General features: G+C 41.4%; 5 non-coding genes and 1 pseudogene across 5 annotated transcripts; 2 read left to right on the forward strand and 4 right to left on the reverse strand.

The window, feature by feature from the left end:
- TRNAS-AGA (transfer RNA serine (anticodon AGA)) lies at positions 1-82 on the reverse strand. The gene has a single exon. It is a non-coding gene; the product is annotated as a tRNA-Ser (tRNA).
- A 3,826-nt stretch (positions 83-3,908) lies between these two features.
- TRNAS-UGA (transfer RNA serine (anticodon UGA)) lies at positions 3,909-3,990 on the forward strand. The gene has a single exon. It is a non-coding gene; the product is annotated as a tRNA-Ser (tRNA).
- A 2,039-nt stretch (positions 3,991-6,029) lies between these two features.
- TRNAQ-CUG (transfer RNA glutamine (anticodon CUG)) lies at positions 6,030-6,101 on the reverse strand. The gene has a single exon. It is a non-coding gene; the product is annotated as a tRNA-Gln (tRNA).
- A 5,577-nt stretch (positions 6,102-11,678) lies between these two features.
- On the reverse strand, positions 11,679-11,760 carry TRNAS-AGA (transfer RNA serine (anticodon AGA)). The gene has a single exon. It is a non-coding gene; the product is annotated as a tRNA-Ser (tRNA).
- Positions 11,761-19,073: 7,313 nt separating this feature from the next.
- On the reverse strand, positions 19,074-21,445 carry LOC101145426 (CD83 antigen-like; annotated as a pseudogene).
- On the forward strand, positions 20,425-20,511 carry TRNAR-UCU (transfer RNA arginine (anticodon UCU)). Its single transcript is given in 2 exon segments — positions 20,425-20,461; positions 20,476-20,511. It is a non-coding gene; the product is annotated as a tRNA-Arg (tRNA).
- Positions 21,446-24,113: the final 2,668 nt, after the last annotated feature.

Consider the following 24,113-nt stretch of genomic DNA (forward strand, 5'->3'; position numbering starts at 1 on the left):
CGTAGTCGGCAGGATTCGAACCTGCGCGGAGAAACCCCAATGGATTTCTAGTCCATCGCCTTAACCACTCGGCCACGACTACACAAAGAATGCTTTTCGCATTAGCGTAAGTCACTGTACTGAACTTTAGCTCTCTTGGAAAGGTCAAATTTTCTGCCAGAAATTGTATTTGCTGTCAATGTTTCTTATTCTTTGGCATTAGTTAGATGATTATCATGCTGTTGTTTCAAACTGACAAGTAACACTTTATCCTCAGACCTGGGAGGACCCCTTATTCTGACGTTCTGACAGAAGGAGACTAAGCAGGATGCATTCCCAGAGATCAAGCTTCCCGCTCCTTTAGGGGATGGGGATGCAGGAGACACCCGCAACAACTGGGACACGCTCTAACATTCGCTGCAAATTTTTGAGTTATAGCGACAATTTGAGCAACTTCAAATGGCCATTGATGTTTGACTTTTAAAATAAATTTTGGAAGATCCATAGAATGGAAGATTCTGCAACTGATAAAAGGAATGAGGTGCACTTCTATAATGCTTATGTGAAATGTACTCCAGGATATACTTTTAGCAAAATAATGTTAGTCACTAACATGTATATAAGACCTCACATTTTGCAAAATACCCTCATTTATATATTTGGCCTCATTTAGTCTTTACATCATAAATAAGGAAATGAGGGGCTAAGATGAGAATGCAAACCTACACAGCACCTGAGAATTAGATTTAGATCAGTAACCTACACCTCTTAGATGATGTTCACTGCTCTTTGCTCACGGACTCTATTTGTGCCTTCAGCATTATTTCTAAGTGCTCTACAGAAGCAAAATCAACAAGATTTTAAACATGTTTCTCAGGTATCCATTTATGAAACTAAACCGGTAAGCAGTGTATGCCAACAGTAAGCCTTAAAAGGGCGAGGCAATTGTCATCATCCAATATTTGTCAGTAAGCCAAACTGTTATTTCTCTATGTACCAGGATGTTACCTTTTAAGGAGGAGTACTCCACAAATACGAAATATGCAACTGGGGGAAAATTAGCTGATCCTGGTGTTAACCATTTTGTAGTATCTGAAGCAAGAATCAACCTTATTAATTTACCTAGATTTATCCTGACATTTATGTGTTTTCGTCTTTTTGCATTTTTCTGTGCTGGACTCTCCTTAAGATTTTTGGAAACCTGTGTTCTGAATTCCTCCCTTTCCCTGGGCTAGAGTGGCTGGAGGCTTTGGCTCTCTGGAATGGTCTCGCGTCCTTCACCAGAACTTACGGGAATCATGTTTGGCTGAAGAGTCGGAGACCTCTCCAGAGTCATCTTTTCCAGTTAGTATAGAAACGAGCCCCCTCCTCACCTCGCAAGCCCTCGCCAGTCCAGTTTTAGCTGTTCCTTTGGAAGAGCAAGTCAGTTGAACGCCATCGAAGAGGCTCCTGATTTAGATTTTAACTGTGCTTAAACGCAGATGACTCCCCACTCTCATGCCTTCCCTTATTTCCCGTTGCTTCTCCCGTTGGCATTTACAGACTTGAGGTTGCTTGGACTCTCAATTCAATACTCCTTTTCTGCGGGTTCGTGAGAATTAGGTGTGAACGTGGTGTCCGCGGATATCAGTGGCTAGTGGGCAAGCTCCAGCGCCCAGGAACTTTGAGTCGCTTGTCTAGGAGTCCTGTATTGAATTGCAACACTAAGTGCAATATTCTGGTTCTTGTGTTCTGAAGGAGCTCTTTCACTCATGAGGAGAGACCTGCACGAGACTGTGAAGACCAACTGCTTCTCAGCGCTCCACGCATCCATTATGAGTTCACCGCAGGATTTTACCTGCAAAAATTTTGCGTAGATTAAGTCACGCTTATTGCCTCCTACTTTTGTCAGTGAACATTATGTCACAAGCATTTTCCCAGAACGATTACAGTCTTCCAGCATGTCGTTTCTAGTGGCTTGGTAATGATCTATTAGGCAGACGGAGCAATAATAATAATAAACAACTCTCATTTTAATATCTATTTTTCACTATCACAATTAGAAATAAAAATAAAGATTCCTGCGTAGTATATGTCTTCCTTTGGTTAAGCTTATTTCCTGGCTGGGTGCAGTGGCTCACACCTGTAATCCCAGAACTTTGGGAGGCGGAGATGGAAGAATGGCTTGAGACCAGGGGTTTGAACAAGGAGTTTAAGACCAGGCTAGTCAACATAGTGAGGCGCCGCATTTCTATTTATAAAATATAAAACAAACAAACAAATAAAAAGATTATTTCTCTAGGAGAGCGGTTCTGAAACTTCAGTGGGCATCAGAACCAGCAGGATGACTTGTTTTTTGTTTGTTTGTTTGTTTGTTTTTTGAGATGGAGTCTCGCTCTGTCTCCCAGGCCAGAGTGCAGTGGCGCGATCTTGGCTCACTGCAACCTCCGCCTCCCAGGTTCAAGAGATTCTCCTACCTCAGCCTCCCTAGTAGCTGGGACTACAGGCGCGTGCCGCCACGCCTGGCTAATTTTTTTGTATTTTTATTAGAGACGGGGTTCCATCATGTTAGCCAGGATGGTCTCGATCTCCTGACCCGCCTTAGCCTTCCAAAGTGCTGGGATTACAGGCGTGAGCCTCCGCGACCGGAAGGATGGCTTGTTAAAACAGACTGCTAGACACCCTCCTCCTCCCCCGCGCCCCGCCCGCCCCCCACACGAACCACACCACTCCAGTTTCTGATTCTGAGATCTGAGTTCAAGCTCAAGAATTTGCATTTCTCCTAAGTTCCCAGGTGGTGCACAAGCTGCTGTGCGAGGACAACACTTTGCGGAGACTGCCCAGGGACAAAGAACTTGAAAATAAATTTACTGTGTCAAAGGTTACAAACCGTTTCTAACCTAAATTGAAGATATAGCAAATGCCCCAGTAATAAGACCAAATAATATTTGCAAGAGTCCAACGAAGGGAACACATTTCTTACTATTTTAGAGGGAAAAACAAATGTGGGCGCGCTTTCACTGTCAGAGACATTGCCGGCCTCGGTCGTGGAGGTCACTTTCCCTTTGTATCTGCGGGGCCGACTCACTTCCATTCCCAGAATTCCGAGACTTTCCCCCTAACATTTGTCTAAAAAGGAATCTGATTCAAGTCTAACCCTTATTTTTCCACTCTGACAATACTGTAGTATCTGAAGCAAGAATCAACCTCATTAATTTAGCTAGATTTATCCTGACATTTACTTGTTTCCATCTTTTTACGTTTTTCTGTGCTGGACTCTCCCTAAGATATTTGGAAACCTGTGTTCTGAGTTCTTCCTTTTCCCCGGGCTCGCGTGGCTGAAGGCTTTGGCTCTTGGGAATGGTCTCGCGTCCTTCACCAGAACTGACGGGAATTATATTTACCTGAAGAGTCAGAGACCTCTTCAGAGTCATCTTTTCCAGTTAGGACAGAAACAAGCTCCCTCCTTAGCTCGCACGCCCGCTCCAGTCCGGTTTTAGCCGTTCTTTCGGAAGAGTAAGTCAATTGAATGTCATCGAAGAAGATCCTGATTTAGATTTTAACTGTACGTAAACGCAGATGACCCCCCACTCTTGTGCCTTCATTTAATTCCCGTTGCTTCTCCCATTGGTATTCAGAGGCTTGAGGTTGCTTGGACTCTCAATTCAATACTCCCTTTCTGCGGGTTCGTGAGAATTAGGTGTGAACGTGGTGTCCGCGGATTTCAGCAGCTAGCGGGCAAGCTCCAGCGCCCAGAAACTTTGAGTCGCTTGTCTAGGAGTCCTGTGTTGAATTGCAACACTATGCACTATGTTCCGGTTATTGATGTGCTCTGAATGAGCTCTTTCGTTCGTGAGCAGAGGCCCTGACGAGACTGAAGACCAACTACTTCCGAGCGCTCCACTCACCCGTTATAAGTTCACCCCAGCCGTCAGTGGTGTTGCAGGTAGGTAGTCGTGGCCGAGTGGTTAAGGCGATGGACTTGAAATCCATTGGGGTGTCCCCGCGCAGGTTCGAATCCTGCCGACTACGGTTTTACCGGGTACAGTTCCCGCCTTTCCTCAAAACTTACCCAAATTGTTGTACTCCATTTGCTGCTCTCCTACACAATCCTCCCACTGCATGTTCTGATAATATCCTCTTTACTCAGTGAATGGAGACTACCTTATGTTGCCGTTACTTCAAAACTGGTATATATCCCTCTGACCACAGCCAGCAAGACTTCAGCCTCTCCTGCACTAAATAGCGCCTTGGTATCCTCATAACTACTGTCAACTCAAAAGAAGTCAGGATTCACAAAAAGCTTTACCACTAACAGGTAATTTTCATTAAATACTTAGTACGTTCCAAGATATGAGTTAAGCGCCAACAGCATATTTTTATCTGCATTTTACAGATGAAGAAACTACCCAATGCTGCACAATGAAATGATATTTTAACTGAGGACTTCCAGATGGGGTCGTGAATTCAAGTTTTGTAAATTCTACTGGGGGCACCCCCCAAATTATCAAGTTGTTAGCAGATTCAGGGTTAGATTTATTAGTACCCAAAACGGATAAATAGCAGGTCCTATTTTTCAAGTACTTACTACACATCACCATCAAGGTCTTTACATGGCTTATAATTTGTAAATCCTCACAACATAGTCATTATACAGACTGGAAGGTCCACAGGCATGTACATATGGCCAAGGTCTCACAGCGAGAGGGCAGTAAGTTGTAACTTGAATTCATCTCTTGATTTTGGCTCCAAGACCCCGGCACCCAACAGGCGTCTCAGTCTTCTACCTGTACTGGGAATTAACACCGCCTACCTCCTATCATTCAGAGTTGGTTCACTGTTCTGACTTCATCCTGTCTCTACTGGTAATGAGTCCACAAAGTGGTATGATTTAAGCCGCTGGGTTTAGCCTGGGGTGGGATATTGCTGCCCATGGGGTGTTTGACGCTTGAGTTATCTATCTATCTATCTATCTATCTATCTATCTATCTATCTATCTATCTATCATCTATCTATCTATCTATCTATCTATCTATCTATAGTAAATAAACTTTATTTATCTGTTTCTCAGAGATGACACTGCCAACAATCACAGATTTGCATACGATACTTTGATGCAGGGCGTACCGCTCATCAGTCTACGGGAGTTTGTCTGTTTATGAGTAGGGTGTTTCTTAACAGTTTATAAAGAGCTTGCCAACACATTAGACCATTTAAGCTACTGAACACTAAAGCCTGATAGCAAAAAATACTTTTTCAGCCAACAGCATTTGGATGCACAGTACAAGACTGGTTTGACAGAAAGGTAAAAGACTATCTTCGCCCCAGAGATGGAGAGAAATTGTACTTATGCTGCATATATTAGAAGTAAGTGAGGTAAAAACAACAACGACAAAAAAAAAAAAAAAAGAAAGAAAAGAAAAACAACTCTACAAAGGAAAGAATTACAAAGTTGCCCAGATTTTGCATTCGTAGTAATTAAAATCTCTGCTCTCCTGCATAAAGACCCAAAGAGCAGATTCTGTTTATCAGCACTTCCTACTTCCTCCATCATGTTCAGGGGACAAAAATGTTTCCGTGGACTTCACAAATTATTGAAAGAAACAATCCCTTCAGGACGAGCCCGATGGCTCACTCCTGTAATCCCAGTACTTTGGGAGATAGAAGCGGAAGGATAGCCTGAGCCCAGGAGTTCGAGACCATCCCGGACATAACAGCGAAAAACCTGTCTCCCTCCAAAAAACAAACAAACAAACAAAAATTTCGCTGCTGTGGTGGGGCGCACCTGTCGTCCTAGCTACCTGAGATCACCTGAGCCTGGGGAGGTCGAGGCTCTAGTGAGCTGTAATCCCGGAAAGTGGATTCTTTTCCGCCTCCTCACCCAGAGGCAGATATATTGGGACTTGCATAGCTTCTAGGCCGTTTGACTAAGATCAAGTGTGCTATCGGGAGTTGTAGGAATTCATGGAAGATATCAGGCCGAAAATTGATTTTGGTAATTTATGTAGAGAGCGTTTTCCCTGGGGAAAACAAAAGGTCCAGGTAAAGAATACATACATATATCCTCGAGCAGGTTCCACCGAGACTTGAACTCGGATCGCTGGATTCAGAGTCCAGAGTGCTAACCATTACACCATGGAACCCCTCCTGAAACGCTTCACCCAACAATTGCTCATGCTGGGTTATAGGCATTCTACTAAACGCATTTAATTTACCAAAGCAAAAATCCTTAGTTTATGCCCACTCAGAACACACTTTCAAAGAAAACCCTGGGGGATCTATTTATTTATTTTTGCCGATTACATTGATCCATAAAGTCTCCCTTTCCCCTAACCCTCAATTAACTCAGAAACTTGGTGGTCCTGCGCCTTGCTTTCTTCATTAAGAAAAATTGAGCGACTTTTATACGTACTTGAACTGGACCGAACTTCTTCTATTCTTTCTGCAATTTAATGCTTAAAAGCTAGATTAAGTGGACGCTTCTAGTCCCTCATAAAAACGGGGAAATTAAGTCTTGGAGAACTCATGTCTTATCTGCAACTCTACTCAATTTCAGACACGGGATGTTTTTCTCCACATAGGTGAGTTATCAGGTTTATTGCCTCTAGGAAAACAACCTTTAATATCTTGATTCCAGGGAATTCACAAAATAATTGAAGGTTCCGTGCGATCGACTGAGAATTATTTAAATTTGGCCTTCTCTCTATCATGTAAACTAGTTGTAACAATTAAGAAAAAAAATTACTCAAGTGAAATTAAGCATAAAGCTGCTAAAAAAAAAACTCTTTAAATTGAGGCTGCGTAATTCACTAACCTCAATATTGTAAATTGGAGGCAAATCTGCACCCACGCATGAAGCTATAATTCTGGTCAAACCAGTTCCCTGTGTCTCCCTGGTCTCGGAGAGGTTATGATGATACAATTTTGGGAGACTATAGACAGCCATTTCTAGGTCAGGTGGAGTCAGCTAGGTTAAGAACGAGGCTCTTAGCCGGGCGTGTTGGTGGGAGCCTGTAGTCCCAGCTACTCGGAAGGCTGAGGCAGGGGAATGGCGTGAATCCAGGAGGCGGAGCTTGCGGTGAGCTGAGATCCCGCCACTGCACTCCAGCCTGGGCGACAGAGGGAGACTCAGTCTCAAAAAAAAAAAAAAAAAAAAAAAAAAGAACGAGGCTCATTTTAAAGCAGGGGTTGATTGGAACCTTTACTGCAGCAACTTCTACTCAGCATCATCCAGAGTTTCTCATAAGATAAATTGTATTTGAATTATATTTTCATCATTTCTTTTGAGGAAGGAAACATGTAAAAGTATGTCTAAGTAACAGTATTTATTTAAAGTCCCAGTGGATATTCTAAAGCCTGTATAAATTGAACTCAGATTTTTTTCTCCTAGGCTTTTCTTATTGCAGTTGTTCATTTGGAGGTAGTGTCTGGGATTTCCAAATTATAGCTGTTACTTAAGTCATTCTCTATCCAGAATTTCTGGTTTCTAGGACATAAAGAGATGGAGAGGCCGGGCACGGTGGCTCACGCCTGTAATCCCAACACTTTGGGAGGCCGAGGCGGGCGGATCACGAGGTCAGGAATTCGAGACCAGCCTGACCAAAATGGTGAAACCCCGTCTCTACTAAAAACACAAAAATTAGCCGTAATCCCAGCTACTCAGGAGGCTGAGACAGGAGAATCCCTTGAATCCAGGAGGCGGAGGTTGCAGTGAGCCGAGATAGTGTCACTGCACTCCAACCTGGGCAAAATCGCGCCGCTGCACTCCAGCCTGGGCAACAGAGCGAGACTCAATCTCAAAAAAAAAAAAAAAAAGAGAGAGAGAAAAAAAAAATCCAGGAGTTCATGGAAGTAAAAAGAGGAGCAGATAAAACCACAATTATAGTGTAATATTTTAGTGTAATATGCCTCTCTGAAAAACTAATAAAAACATAAATGGAAAAGTAACTGTAAAGCAAAATAATGCAGTTCATATAACATACATATATAGAGAACAGTGCACCTATCGACTTCAGGATTCAAACTTTTTTCAAACATCCATCGAATTATCTCAAATTTGACATTTTACCAGACCATAAAGCAATGCTCCAAAAACATAACAGGGTTAGATACATGTTACTATTTCACAGCAATAAAACTGTGTCAGAAATCAAAACATAAAAATTAAAAATTGTATTTATTTGCAAAATGATAAAAACACTTCTAAATAATTCATGGTTTAAAGAAAAAATCCATCAAAATTAGGACCTATTTTGAAATAAATGATAATAAAAATAGTACATATCAAAATATGTAGTATGCAGCTAGAAATGCACTAAGAAATCCTTAAATACTATAGTATATAAATAAAATAAGATTAGTGATCTAAGCATGTATTACATGAAATTAGTGACCAATCAATAATTTACTCCCAAGAGAATTTTAGAGAAAGAAATAATGAGGCAAAGAGCAGATATTAATGCACTATTAATGCAAACAGCAGACATTAATACGAAATAGAGATGATCAGCAAAGTCAATAAAGTGGCCATCTTTTTATCTTTTTTGATTTTTATTTTGATAAAATACACAAAACATAAAAGTTATAACTTTAACCGTTTGTAAGTGTACAGTTAAGTGGCATTAAGTAAGTTGCATTATTGTGCAACCATCCCCACCATCTATCTCCAGAAATTTTTACATCTTCCCTATACGCGTTAACCAATAAGTCCCCATTTCCCCTGCATTTTTAGTAACAATAATATCAGGTTTTTGGAAAGACATTGATATACTCATCAAAAAGTAATATGGAAGTGAAAAGGACTAAAGTAGCCTAACTCATCTTGAAAAAGGAAAGCAAAGTTAGCAGACTTACTTTACCAAACAGAAAGATAGAAAGATAACATAATTTTTAAAAACATGACATTGCCCAAAGATAGACAATACCACGACATAGAATCTAGTCTTTGAATAAATGGTGAATATCTAGAAGAAAAAAAAGTGATCAGATAATTATCTACAAGGACAAAAATTAAATTTACCTCTTTCACATTATCCACTAAGCCATTTCCAGATTGACTGTAGATCTGAATATAAAAGTAAGCAAACAAAGCTTGTAGAATACAACATCGGGGAATATCTTTATGACTTTGACCCAAGGAAATATTTTCTATACTTGATGCTAAAAGCGTTAGTCATAAAGGGCAATCCTTCCCGTCTAGATCTTCAAGTCCTTCAGTTCTGAGAATTTTTCTTATATTTCTTGGTAAAATTATCCTCCACTTTTCCTTTGTCTTGCTGGAACTCCCAGTAATCAGATGGTATTGAATCTCTGGAAAGGGTTGTTCAATTTTCTTTCCACTACTATTTTCCATCTTTGATGTTTTCCTACTGTTTTTGAAGTAGTTCTAAACTGTAACTTCCAAATTCTTCATTAAATGTTTTTCTTTTCCCCTGCTACTTTATTCTTTATTTCTAGGAGATCTTGTTTCATTATCGTAAAAAGATAGTACCCCAAGTTACTATTTCCAGGTGAGATGAAGTGTGTTTTACATTTTTTCTCCTATCAAACACAACTATAAGTTATGGGCAGAATGCATGAAATCACTATTTGAAGACTCTGATAATAAAAGAGTAAACAAAAGAGTGTAAGGATGGAAAAAGAACACCAGAATTATCCTATGTGTTCTCCCCAAATTGAGTATAGATGTAATGCAATTGCTATCAAAATTCCAGTAGAATTTTTTGGAGATAGAGAAAAGCTGATTCTAAACTTTATATGGATAGATGAAAGAATTAGAATAGCTAAATCAATTTGGAAAAAATGCAGTGAATAATCACATTACCTGATTTTCAGATTTAATACAAACTTCAGTAATCAAGATAGTAAGGTATTGGCAGAAATATAAACATGTAGATCAATTAATCAGAACAGAGATTCCAGGAATAAATTTACACAAATATGGCGAATTGATTTTTGACGAAGGTGCAAATAAAATAAATGAAGAAATTAAAATTGTTCGACAAATAATATTGGGACAATGGGCTATCCATATGCAAAGGAAAGAAAGAAAGGAGAGAAAAGGAGAGAAAGGAAGGAAGGAAAAAAAGTAAGGAAGGTGTGGAAGAAAGAAGTGGAAGGAAAAGTGGAAGGAAGAAAGAAAAGATATCCTAACATAAATCTAACAATTTATACAAAAATTAATTAAAAAATTGATCATATATGCAAATGTAAACATAAAACTATAAAACTGTTAAAAGAAAACATAACAGAATATCCACATGACCTTGAGTTGGGTGATGGGTTGTTAGATATGGCACTTTCCAAAAAAGAAAAAAAAAATACATTGGACTTAATCAACTTTTAACACATTTGCTCTGCAAAAGAAACTGTTAAGACATTGAAAAAAATAAAGACTGCAGAAAATATTTGTAAGTCATGTATCTGATAGAGAAATTTTATCTAGAATATATAAAGAATCCTTAAAACTCAGCAATAAGAAAACAACCCTATAAAAATTGGGTAAAGGCATAAACACTTTACCAAACAGAGTTTAAGGATGGCAAATAAGCACACAAAAAGATGTTTGACATCATTAGCCATTATGAAATGCAACTTTTTTTTTTCACAATTGCCCCAAACTGGAAACAAATGTCACACAACACAAATGTCCTTCAATGAGTGGATAAACTGTGGTACATCCGTGCAATGGAATTCTATTCAAGAGCAAAAAGGAATGAAATTTTGATATTTGTAACAACTTGGGAAAATCTTCATTTATTTCTTTTTTTTGAGACGGAGTCTTGCTCTGTATCCCAGGCTGGAGTGCAGCGGCGCGATCTAGGCTCACTGCAAGCTCCACCTCCCGGGTTCGCGCCATTTTCCTGGCTCAGCCTTCCGAGTAGCTGGGACTACAGGCGCCCGCCACCACGCCCGGCTAATTTTTTGTATTTTTAGTAGAGACAGGGTTTCATCGTGTTAGCCAGGATGGTCTCGATCTCCTGACCTCGTGATCCGTCCTCCTCGGCCTCCCAAAGTGCTGGGATTACAGGCGTGAGCCACCGCTCCCAGCCAACTTGGGTAAGTCTTAAGGCATTACGCCAAGCAAAAGAAGCTGATCTCAAAAAGTTACATACTGTATGATTCCATTTCTACGACATTTTCCAAAAGGCCAAAATATACAAATGGAAAGAGTATTTATGATTGTCAGCTGCTATGTGTGGGATTAGGATGAGACTATAAAGGAACAATGCTAGGGAGGCTTATGGATTGATAGAACTGGTGTGTATCCTGATATGGTAATGGCTATGTGTATATACATGTAAGTGCTTTTTAAAAGTCAATTTTACTTAATACTTTTTAAAAATACAGATAGCTCCCATTTGTGGCATAGACTGTACATTCTCCATGGTTTCTGTGAGAAACACTTTCACCGAGCTCTTGAAAGAGTTTACTTTGAGCAGGGTTTGGAGGAGAGAAAACCCGGTGAGACCCTGGAGCACTGCACGTTGCCAGTGAAGGAGGATTACTGTGGTTACTAGCTTATTTACTTCGGGCAGCTCAGCGACATTTTGACAGCAAACACATACACCGCCAGGGTAGAATTAGAGAGGGGCTAACGATGATATAAGTGCTCCTGTGCGTTCCGCTTTACATTAACCAGAGGGGTGAAAGATGATACAAGTTCTCCTGTATTTTCCGTATTATATTAACCTGACCCCATTTTAGGGTAAAATTTCAAACGTAGCCGGCAGGATTCGAACCTGCGCGGGGAGACCCCAATGGATTTCTAGTCCATCGCCTTAACCACTCGGCCACGACTACAGACATGACAGCACGACTACAGACATGACAGAATTTCGGAAGCACTAAGATGAGTGTATCCACCACACGAGCATCTTTATTTTGAACAAACCGGGTCAATTCAGAAACCAGCTCCCCTGGGGGCAAGTTTGGCTCTGTGTTGGTTGCTGGAGTCCTCGAAACTGAAAACAAATTTACTCACCACGGAGGTGGAGCCCGGCCTTAATCCTAGTTTTAAACCTGGGACCTTCTGCTAGACGATGGGACCTTCTGCTAGACGATGGGACCTTCTGCTAGAACTTCCAGGAGACCAATCTCTCCTCACTGAATGACACTGTTGCTTAATGGATTTCAGAAAAGGAAATCATCCCTCAGCTAAGCTGAGGGAGAGAAAAACGATACAGAAAACCTCTGGATCTTCTCACTTGGTGTCCCTAAGCCCCTAAATGTAAACCTAAAATATTTATCTCATTGTGTTTGGGAAATTGTTTTGCAAATGACAATGCGCTCTCACTTTCCAGACGGGTTAAGAAGAAATTTGCAAGTAAAGCCGGCCCGTGAGTTCTTTTCCTGGAAAATCCTAGATCCTAACAGATCCTAGTTACTTTCTAAAAAATTGACTACTTGGTTTAATTTTGTGAACAATGCAATGGTTGATCAAACCAATTTAACCAATAAAGCACATTTCCAGTTCTCCTTTTTACGTTTGTAACTCGCCAGTTCCTTTAGCAGAATGTCCAGATGCTCTGTAGAAATGAAATGAAATGAAAAAAACAAAAACAAAAAACCAAAAAACAAAAAACTCTAAATGTGGATGCCAGATCCCAAGATGCATAGATGTACAGATCCCACTTTATGGTCAGAAAAATGTTGATCGGCAAAATGAATTTGCTGCATCTTGAGAAAGCTAATTGTTTGGTTTTAATATATTATATTTAACCGGAAGTAACAAAGTGCCTTTTACATAGCATTCTATTTAATTCATAAATCACGGAGAAAGTTTTTTTCCAGAAAACTGAATCTTTTTCAAAATCAAATAATTTCCTTTTATCTGTACCTAAAGAAGGTTAATTATGTCATGACTGATAAACAGAATAAATGTGGCCATGGAAAGTAAGAATGCTTCACCCTTACTTTCTATATATAGATCTTTATATCGAACCAGAGCATTACTAATGTGTTTTTCTATTGGCCATCTTTGGAAAACGTGCAGTCATTTGCTTTAAAAGATTGTATAATGTATTTTAAATCTTTATTTTCAACTGGGCGCGGTGGCTCACACCTGTAATCCCAGCACTTTGGGAGGCCGAGGCGGGTAGATCACCTGAGGTTATGAGTTCCAGACCAGCATGACCAATAAGATGAAACCCTGTCTCTACTAAAAATACAAAAATTAGCTGGGCGTGGTGGCATATGCCTGTAATCCCAGCTACTCCGGAGGCTGAGACAGGAGGATTGCTTGAACTCGGGAGGCGGAGGTTGCAGTGAGCCGAGACTGAGCCATTGCACTCCAGCAACTCCAGCCTGGGCAACTAGAGTAAAATTCCTTCTCAAAAATAAATACATAAATAAATATTTATTTATTTTCTGCCTGTCCTTTTAGGACTATTTTTGGAGCAGGCCTCTGTCATGAGGGTTTCTGAAAAATTATTTGAAAGTCGCAATCTTTTGTTATGAATAAAAAGTTTATAAGAATTTTTAATCAAAATATATATGCAAAATAATGTTTAAAGTTCGATTAAATATTCTCAGGTGAGAAGGACAAAGAAGGCTTCATGAATTCTACAAACCTCTAAATGCTCATTAGAGGTAACATGCTCATTAGAGGAATTATTTCAGTAACTAACAAATTCAAAAAGCATATGATTGTGAAAGTTACTGAACAAGACAGTTGATCAAACCAAGGACTACTTAAGGAAAACATTCAACGACATCAAAGTCCTTGGATCTACATTTCGAGGGTTCATCTTTCTTGTGTCAATATGTGAAATAAATGTCTCTCTTTCTTTCTCTCTCTTTTTCTTTTCTTTCTTTTTTGAGACGGAATTTAGCTCTTGTTGCCCAGGCTGGAGTGCAATGGCATGGTCTCAGCTCACCGCAACCTCCGTCTCCCGGGTTCAAGCGATTCTCCTGCCTCAGCCTCCCGAGTAGCTGAGATTACAGCCATGCGCCACTACGCCCCTCTAATTTTGTATTTTTAGTAGATACGGGGTTTCTCTATGTTGATCAGGCTGGTCGCGAACTCCCAACTTCAGGTGATCCGCCCCCCTGGGCCTCCCAAAGTGTTCGGATTAGAGGCGTGAGCCACCGCGCCCGGTCTTAATCTTAATTAATTAGAAAAATGTGCCGGGCGCGGTGGCTCACGCCTGTAATCCCACCATTGTGGGAGGCTGAGGTGGGCGAATCACCTGAGGACGGGAGTTCGAGAACAGCCTGACCAACAAGGAGAAACCCCATCTCTACTAAAAATACAAAAAAAATTAGCTGGGCGTGGTAGCGCACGCCTGTAATCCCAGCTACTCGGGAGACTGAGGGAGGAGAACCGTTTAAACCCGCGAGGCGGACGGAGGTTGCGGTGAGCCGAGATCGTGCCACTGCACTCCAGCCTGGGCAACAAGAGCGAAACTCCTTCTAAAAAAAAAAAAAAAGAAAGAAAGAAAAAGAAAAACTTGCGTAATGATAGCTAACTCACACTTGGGGGTGTGGAGGGGAGGAGAAAGAACACTCATAATCCCACCTCCCCGAAACCAGCAATAGTAGCACATTGGTCTCTTTTCCTCCTCTCCCCATATTTTGAAGTCATATAGAATATAAAGTGTGCCAACATCCTCCAGCCAAAAATATTCAGAAATACACCTGTAGTTGAATAAATTAGGTTTATTATTCCTTACAGCAAGCAAGAACACACACCATAAGGAAGCGTAGGGCATCTCGGTAAGATTATTATAAAGTATAAATACTTACAGGATCTACACATCTTGTGTTAGGTGATTTTAGGGGAAGTTTTAAAGAAGCAGAGATTGTTCTTGATTAGATGCTGTCTGAAAGCAGTGGGGAATTCTGTAATTAGATAGCTTAACAGATCTTATCTAGAAGGAGGAAAAACAGAGCTAGACTAGCTTCTTGGAAAACCTGTTCTCTGGGACTGTGCGTGTTCTTTTGGCTCCTATGTCCTCCCTCCCTTGGAAAGAGACTTCTTTGGAACACCCATCACTCCTTCACTAAGGAGCAGAGCGTGAAATTTTTCTGAAGGAGAGACAGTCACAGAATCCTCCTTTTTCAGTTAGGCTCCTCTGCTCAGCTCTTCACAGACTCTGCCGGCTTTCCTCTTCAAATGCACTTTTGTTTTGGGGTTTTTTGGTCTGTTTGTTTTTTGAGACGAAGTCTCACTCTGTCGCCCAGTCTGGAGTGTGCAGTGGCGCGATCTCGGCTCACTGCAACTTCCGCCTCCCGGGTTCAAGTGATTCTCGTGCCTCAGCCTCCTGAGTAGCTGGAATCACAGGCGCGCACCATCACGCCGAGCTAATGTTTTTGTATTTTTAGTGGAGATGGGGTTTCACCATGTTGGCCAGACTGGTCTCAAACTCCTGACCTCAAGTTATCCGCCCCCCTTGGCCTCCCAAATAGCTTTGATTACAGGCGTGAGCCACCACGCCCGGCCTCAACTGCACTTTTGAATACATAGTAATCCTTTGAGCTAGGGAAGAAGCAGCCCAGGTTAATGCCATCAGAGTCATAGTCCCAAAGTTGATGAGAAATGAGAGTCAAACCACACTTAATTGGAAAGAAATTGGATTTTTAAAAATTTACAAACAAAAGTGAATCCACTAAAAATTAGATAGCTCTAATATATTTTCCTTTTTTTTGAAACGGAGTCTCGCGAGTCTCGCTCTGTTGCCAGGTTGGAGTGCACTGGCGATCTCGGCTCACTGAACCTCCGCCTCCTGGGTTCAAGCGATTCTTGTGCCTCAGCCTCCCGAGTAGTGCCGGCCACCACGCCCGGCTAACTTTTGTATTTTCAATAGAGACTGGGTTTCACCATGTTGGCCAGGATGGTCTCGATCTCCTGACCTCGTGATCCGCCCTCCTCGGCCTCCCAAAGTGTTGAGATTACAGGCGTGAGCCACTACGCCTGGCCTCAAATTTCATGTTAGTAAGAATTATGTCAAATGCCTCCCTTCTGCAGCGTAGAGACCACAGAGGGAAATTCTTTGATGTAATCTGTACCCTCCCTACCTCCTCCATCACTTCAGAGAATGAGAGCCTTTCTGTGGGCTTCATAAAAGACTCAGTAAAAAGAAAAAGAGATTCGGAGGCTTATTGGCTGGTTTTCAATTCTGAAGAAGGAAGGGTGGTTCCTCTCCAAGAAACTAAGTTCTTCATGGGCAGTGTGGTCCGTGGAAGAAACCAAGTTCTGAGAAAGAGATGCCGGCCGGGAGGGGAGAGGGGAGTGGGAAGCGAGTGTGCCCCGAAACCCGTGATAAGTAACCTGGGCTTCGAGGATCTAGGGATGCAAGAACTTTTCCCCCCAGCTCAATCTTCAGCTCCGGTTTAAAACTCCTTTCTGCGTTGCGTTTTTGCAAACAGTTCAGAGCTCGCATTTTGTTTGTTTTGCTTCCTGCAAATTTCAGAATTAATTACAGTATTTTCTTTTCTGGATGCGATATAAAGTTGAGAGGTCATCGGGCCAGAGAAGTTCCTCACTGTCTATAGTTAACTAGCGTATAGGGACGAATGAATGACCTTAAAGCTCTTAACCATTGGATTCGATCTCGCCGTGGAGGCATGGATTCCAACCCTCCAGTGACGGTCGTATTTGTTTCTGTCACATTGCACCAAGCCATCTTTGGGTCGCAGATCACCTGAGATTTCTTCTCTTCCCTCCACAATTCTCCTCCCGTTTCTCAGACCACAAATGGTCGCCAGTTTCATTTCGCCAAACTTGGATTCTCCCGCGCTTGAGCGTCACTTTCAACGACTTCGTTCCTTTCTGTCCAGGACGACAAGAAGCCACTTAATTGACCGCCCCTAACGGAGCAAGTACCGCTGGGCCACACCGTGTCACTGAAAGGCGGAAAAGCAAAGAAAATGGCGTTTTTACATCTCAGTCCGAACAGCCGCTAAAAGAAAATTCCCAAGTTAGAAAACCTGGGAGAGTTCTAAAGCCACCTGGACGCAGTAAATTTGTGCCACAATGTCATCGTTTGCTCTGTGAGCTTGTTGACAAAACTCACGAAACTCCTTCTTAAACACAAACAAAAACACAGATATGAAAAAGAACGAACAAGAAGGGCCTATCTTTCGAGAGAAAACTCTGGACTGGAGCTAGAGGAAAGGGACTTACGGGGCTCGGCTATGCATCCATTGTCAAATGTTGGAAGTTCCTCAGATTCCATTCTGTGAAATCAACTGTCCCAAGCATGGAGTTGGAGAGGCCAGATTAAATGAGATATGGATTTTGATCCTTGGTCGAACTATTCTTTTTTTTCCCACCATGTGTACATTTAATAACATGAAAGCTATGAAAGATGCAAAAACACAAAATGAACTTAGTATCCCTTTTACACCCTAATATTAGTGGGGGCAATGAACACACAACTAAAGCAATAAAATGTCTTTGGAAAACAGGAAGGGAAGGGCCCAAGCTTGAACAGAGAAACCCAGCAATTGCTAAAATGGCAGTGCAGCATTTAGTGAAGTCCCTTCTGCCAGTGGCTCCCATATGTCCATACCTTGGAATGCTTTTGGCTGGTGCTTCAAGAACAGACCATGGACCTAGCCTCCTAGCTTCCCCCAAAGGAATTCCTGCAGAAGACTATGGGAAAAGCTTCTTTGTGATCTTCTTTGTTTGGAATGATGGAAAACATGAGAAGTGAAAGGTATCCTCTCATCCCCAGAACACCACCATAATAGCGAGGATAATGACTCAATGGAGTTTCTTTTTTTAATTGTATTTTTATGTTTTTCTAATAACCTTAACATGTACATGTTTTTTTCTAATAAACTTAAGATGGAAGTTTCCAATTTGCATAATGCTTCATACTTTTTAAAAGCATTTTCACGTTATTTTATTTTTTATTTATTTGTTTGAGATGGAGTCTGGCTCTGTCACCCAAGATGGAGTGCAGTGGCGCCATCTCCGCTCACTGCAACCTCCGCCTCCCAGGTTCAAGCGATTCTCCTGCCTCAGCCTCCCAAGTAGCTGGAACTATAGGCAGGCGCCACCATGCCCGGCTTATTTTTGTATTTTTAAGTAGAGATTGGGTTTCGCCATGTTGGCCAGGCTGGTCTCAAACTCCTGACCTCAGGTGATCCGCTCGCCTCAGCCTCCCAAAGTGCTGGGATTACAGGCATGAGCCACAGCGCCTGGCCTCATGTATGGTATTTTAATCAGCCCATGCAATAGCCTTTTGACTTACAACAAAGAAAGCAGAAACCATAAGGAACTTGCCTTAGATCATACAGCCAGTTAGTGGGGCGAGCATCCACAGTGCATGGTTGGCCCAGCATTTCCAGCCCATCACTAAATACCTCTCTATCCTGTTGTCACCTTCTCGGACTTCTCACTCTCCATATCCAGGCTGCTTGTCAGTTCACAACGCAATCTAACTATATAGTTTTCAAAAGGAGAAAAATACAAATCCTTCTTTGACAAGTACATAAAGATGCAAAAATAATTGTGGCACTTTTCTTTATTGCTTGTTTATGGATGTCTTTCCCAGATGAAAACACCCTGCTGGGGAATAATCCTGCTGGAATAATTCCCCAGTCCTGCTGGGGAATAATCCATTGAACTGTTATTTCTTTGTACACAGAATATTCCTTAGTAATAGCAGGACCCTCACACCAGGAAATTATTTGCTAAATATTTCCCACTGTCTCACAGCTTGATCTGTCAATTTTTCCCAGACATAAAACATCTGGGCTGGTATGATGAAACACAGTACATTAAAAAAGATGTTCCCCAGATGTAGAAGAGGACAGCTATCCTCAGGATCTGTCACGGGGCCAGCTGGGGGCTTTCGTATTTCCCCAAGACCCTTTTCCAGCTGCATCTCAGCATAGCTTTTATATGACTGGATAGCTGCATAAATCGCTAAAAAGATAGCCATGGAGAAATAGCGGTGACTCCAAGCTATATGGTCATGTGATGATTTTCAAGGCCTGCTCATAGAAAAATGGGGTGGGATGATCCACTTCCCAGTGTTTTCACTCAGATGAAGGACTTCACAGGACTTCACACTTCTTCAGTGTAGAACTCATTCTCTTCTCCAGTGTGACAGACATACCACTGAGTCCTCAGCTTTAGGAAAAAAAATCTGTAGAAATCCTACTTATACAAGTTCTGTCTTGCAAAGAGTTACTGGCCCCAAATGTTTATTCGGGGAGGTAACTGGGAGAAAAGCTCATTCCATGCCGGTTTTAGAAAAATCCGGGTAAATACTCTGTAATCATGCAAACTTACAAGTGAAAATGGTGAGTGTTAAGTAGAAAACAACCAGAGACAACAACAGCAAAATCCCAACTCTGCGTTTCTTTTTCTTTTTTCCTTTCTTTCTTTTTTTTTTTTTGAGACAGAGTCTCGCTCTATCACCCAGGCTGGGGGTGCAGTGGTGCAGTCTCGGCTCACTGAAACCTCTGCCTCCCTGGTTCAAGCGAATCTCCTGCCTCAGCCTCCTGAGTAGCTGGGTCTGCAGGCGCGCACCACCATGCCCGGCTAATTTTTGTATTTTCAGTACAGATGGAGTTTCACCATGTTGGGCAGGCTGGTCTCGAACCCCTGACCTAGTGATCCGCCCACCTCGGCCTCCCAAAGTGCTGGGATTACAGGCGTGAGCCACCGTGCCCGGCTCCAGCTTTGTATTTCTTAAAATTCTCTACGGTGTTTAGGGCATCTTATCACTCTCAGGATCACCTTGCCACTTAGGTTTCTCTGCCCTTCTGGTGCCTGCAGAGTGCACTTGTATGTCCACGGGTTGCAGCTGGTAGTGTTTCGGATCTTCAGGGAATAGGGTCTTTCACTGGGAACCCAGAAGAGCCATTTTGGCCCTTCTGATGATAGCGCTGTGCTGAGGCGCAGATCTTCCTGGGGTGCCTCCACCCTCTCTTCACCGCCCTCCAATAGCTTGACGCAGGAGACCATGTAGGGCACCTGCGGTTCCCAGGGGACGGTGCAGGGCAAGTCCACATCCTCGGAGCAAGCCACCTGCACCTCCCATGTTGCGGGCGCCAGGCTATAGGGTTTACTGGTTTATTATAAAGGATATCGCAAAGGATACAAATGAAGAGGCAAGCAGGGCAAGGTATGGGAGAAGGGGCGCCGAGCTTCCAAGCACTCTCTGGGCCTGCCACCCTCCAGAAACCTCCACGTGTTCAGCTGTCCGGAAGCTCTCCAATTATTCTGGAGACGGAGTCTCGCTTTTTTTTTTTTTTTTTTTTTTTTTTTTTTTTTTTTTTTTGAGACGGAATCTCGCTAAATTTTTCTTTATTTCTTGGCACAAGTGAAAATAGTTATTGAAAGGCTTAGTAACTCCTCCGTGTCAGGGATTGCGTATCCCTTGTGTTGTCTCATTTTTGTGTTTATTGAACTTTCACGGTGACTGGAGCAGAATGTTTTCAGGAAACTTATTACATGAATAGTCAAATTAATTACCAACCTCAGGACAAAAGGAGGGAGCTCAAGCAGGCTCTGTGGCGCAATGGATAGCGCATTGGACTTCTAGCCTAAATCAAGAGATTCAAAGGTTGCGGGTTCGAGTCCCGCCAGAGTCGCATGGTGAATTTTGTGATCTGAGTGGATACCTGTACCAGTAATTTCTCCTTATATTAATTAATTGGACGTTTTACCCAGTCAGCGAATCCCATTTTCCTGTAATTTATTTTCTGCTTGTAGTGTTAACATCTGAGGAGCTTCTTCAGAAACGTTGCCACGTATAGACGTCTGCAGTCACTAGATGACCAAATCAAAGGGAAAATAATAAAAGTTGGATATTAAAATGAATACCAGTAACTGTTTCTTCCTTATGAAAAACAACTTTCTGGGGCAGATAAACTTATTGTTATCCCAGCCTCTGCTTGAGAATCGCTGGCAGATGTTCTAAACTGTGCCTGTAAGAATTCTGCAGCTTCCATTTGGAAACACGCCAGTTTTCTAGCTGGTGAAAACTCAAAACTCAAGTCTGCTCTTCATCTCATCCTGAACCTTAATAAGTGATCGTTGGTAGTGCAAATATTTCAGCTCTAAGAAATTAATTAAAATTAAATTCGCTTTTAAATGAAATATTATGGATGAGGATGTCCAGCACCGATTTTGATCCAAAACAAAGATTGGTAAAAGTCCTCCCCCCACCCAACTGTACAAATAGAGCTGGAAAATGTCTCCTTTTCATCCTAGAACACTACTTCCTTAATTCCCTCCACTGGTGCCTAGTTTCAAGTATCCTGTGCATCTTCCCAGAAATTTTATATGTATGTTAACATTAATAATATGTAATATATTTCTGGGAAGATACATATATATGCATATATGTATACACACATATATACATATATAGATGTATATCTCCACTCATCTTTGACTGTAGTGATATCATTTAACTTATGTAGTGTTATTTCATTCTTTATATGAATTACGTAATATGCCATAGCATGGATTGTATTATTATATTACAAACACGTCGCACCTTAAATCCAGATTTCCTGCCATCAGGTGGTCTGGCCCACTGTCACTGACAGTTCTTGGAAAAGGCTCTTCTGTTTGTGGAGGGTGAGAAATAGAGGAAAGATACCTTCTTGTCGACCGCAGACCTGCTGTATTTCCAGCAATGCCTGTGCCTGGCATGCTCCCATGTGGAATAAAGAGAGAATTGATCAACCTGTGCCTTTGCTTACTTAACAAAATAAATCCCCCAATAAAGCCGTTTTTAAAAACCATGCCAAGCCGGGCGCGGTGGCTCACGCCTGTAATCCCAGCACTTTGGGAGGCCAAGGCAGGTGGATGACGAGGTCAGGAGATCGAGACCATCTTGGCTAACACGGTGAAACCCGTCTCTACTAAAAATACATTAAAAAGAAAATTAGCCTGACCTGGTAGCAGGCGCCTGTAGTCCCAGCTACTCGGGAGGCTGAGGCAGGAGAATGGCGTGCACCCCGGAGGCGGAGCTTGCAGTGAGCCAAGTTTGCGCCACTAGACTCCAGCCTGGGCGACAGAGCGAGACTCCGTCTCAAAAACAAACAAACAAACAAACAAAGAAACATGCCATTTGACATGGTGGATTTTCCCCCCCACCTTGCACAACAATTTGGAAATGATGTACCCTTTCACTAAGATCAGCTAATGTCATGACTCACCATATGTAGAATATTTATTATCCACTACACACTCCTCTTCTTATGATATAAATTACATCTAGTCAGGCAATGAAAGGGGGTGTGATAGATTCGCAGCTTCTTACCCCTATTTATTCCTGTATAGATTTCTCAGTAAATTATACTCTCTTACTCCAGCTGCAATGCCACCTTTATCATGTATTAAATTTACACATATGTGCAGATGATTTCTGAGCTCTCTGTTCTATGACATTTTGTTTATCCTTGCACCAACAATGCATGCTCTGAATGTCTTGAGACTTCTAATAAGTCATGATACTTAGTGTGGTAAATGCCACTATCTTTTCCTTCTTCAAAATTCTCTTGACTGATGTAATCACCCGGCTCACATTTTCTGTTTCTCTTCTCTCAAGTATTACGAGCTGGCACTGTCTGTTTCCAAAACAGTGGTATCTAAGAGCTGTATTATATATTTTTTCTATTTTTCTAATTTTTTTATAGCCGGGGGACAATTCTCCTAGCAATTCATTTTTCACGAGTGGAAGCAGAATTTTCATTTTCAAAAAACGCACCACGGGCCAGGCGAGGTGGCTCATGCTTGTAATCCCAGCACTTCGGGAGGCTGAGGCTATTGGATCACTTGAGCTCAGGAGACTAGCCTGGGCAACATGGTGAAACCATGTCTCCACTAAAAATTCAAAAATTAGTTGGGCATGATGGCACATGCCTATAATTCCAGGTACTTGGGAGGCTGAGGCATGAGAATTGCTTGAACCTGGGAGGCAGAGGTTGCAGTGAGCTGAGATTGTGCCACTGCACCACTCCAGCCTAGGCAACAAAGCAAGACTGTCACAAAGGAAAAAAAAAAAAAAGCACCACAGAGATCACCAATTATTTTGAATATCTCATAGTATTTTGTTAAATTTTTTGATTACTTAATCTAAGACCATCTTAATCAATTGATTAATTTATTTTTATCTATATAGCCTATTCCCTATATCATTCTTTTTCATAGGAAACCATTCTAATGAATTAAGTGTTTACATTTTATGATAATGTTTTCTAGAAGAATATGTAATGATATTTTGTGCATGTCTTTTTATATTCTATAAATTATATTTTATGTACATATCATTCAATTTCTGACTTTTCCCACAATCATCATTATTTTATTTATCTAACATTTAAATGCCAAAATCAATACCTCATAGTATGTATCTGTGATGGTTAATTTTATGTGACACCTTGCATGGACCACAGGATACCCAGATTAAGCATTATTTCTGGGTATGTCTGTGAGGAGATTTCTGGATGAGATTAGCACTTTTCCCTCACCCTCTCTCAGATCTCTGCCAGTTAGGCCTAAATTGTCTAAATCAATTAATTGTCTAAATCAATTAATAATATCAGTTATGCATATTATTTAGGAAATTACAAGTCTGTAAATCCAAGAAGAAAAACAAATGTTAATTTCATTGGTATCTACCTAGGGTGATGTAAGAAATCAGGGGACAGTGAGGCTTATGTATTTCACAGCAAACCTTCTAGTAATACTGTACATTTTAAACTACTACAGGGATACTAAAGGAACTTCTAGTGAGACATACAGAATGCATTAGTTTTTATTTTTAATGTTGGGAATACTTATAAAGATGTTACAAGGTAGGAAAAAACCCTCAGGGATAGTTCTCCAGGACAAGTAACGGTAGGGGTATCGCCCCTGTATAAGAAAAGGCATGGGGATAGTTTAATTACTTGAACCCAGGAGGATAGAGTCTTGAGGGCTACCTTAAAAGGAGGTGTGACCTCCAGTGAAGGAGTGTGCCCATCTGTTACCAATAAATGCCAGTTTATAGTGACTCTCGGAAAGGTTGTTACTGTGCTTTGTTAATGACCACTAAGGCAAGTCTTACCCAGAATATGCAGGATAATATGAACAATTGTTCGTTTTTCTGGTCGAGTTACATTTATCTCTTGTCAGAATTTTAATGCGAAAACGAAGAACAAAGTTTTACATTCTTAAAATGTGATTTCTTTCCGTTGTT

Source organism: Gorilla gorilla, chromosome 5, assembly GCF_029281585.2.
Source record: "Gorilla gorilla gorilla isolate KB3781 chromosome 5, NHGRI_mGorGor1-v2.1_pri, whole genome shotgun sequence".
NCBI lineage: Eukaryota > Metazoa > Chordata > Mammalia > Primates > Hominidae > Gorilla > Gorilla gorilla.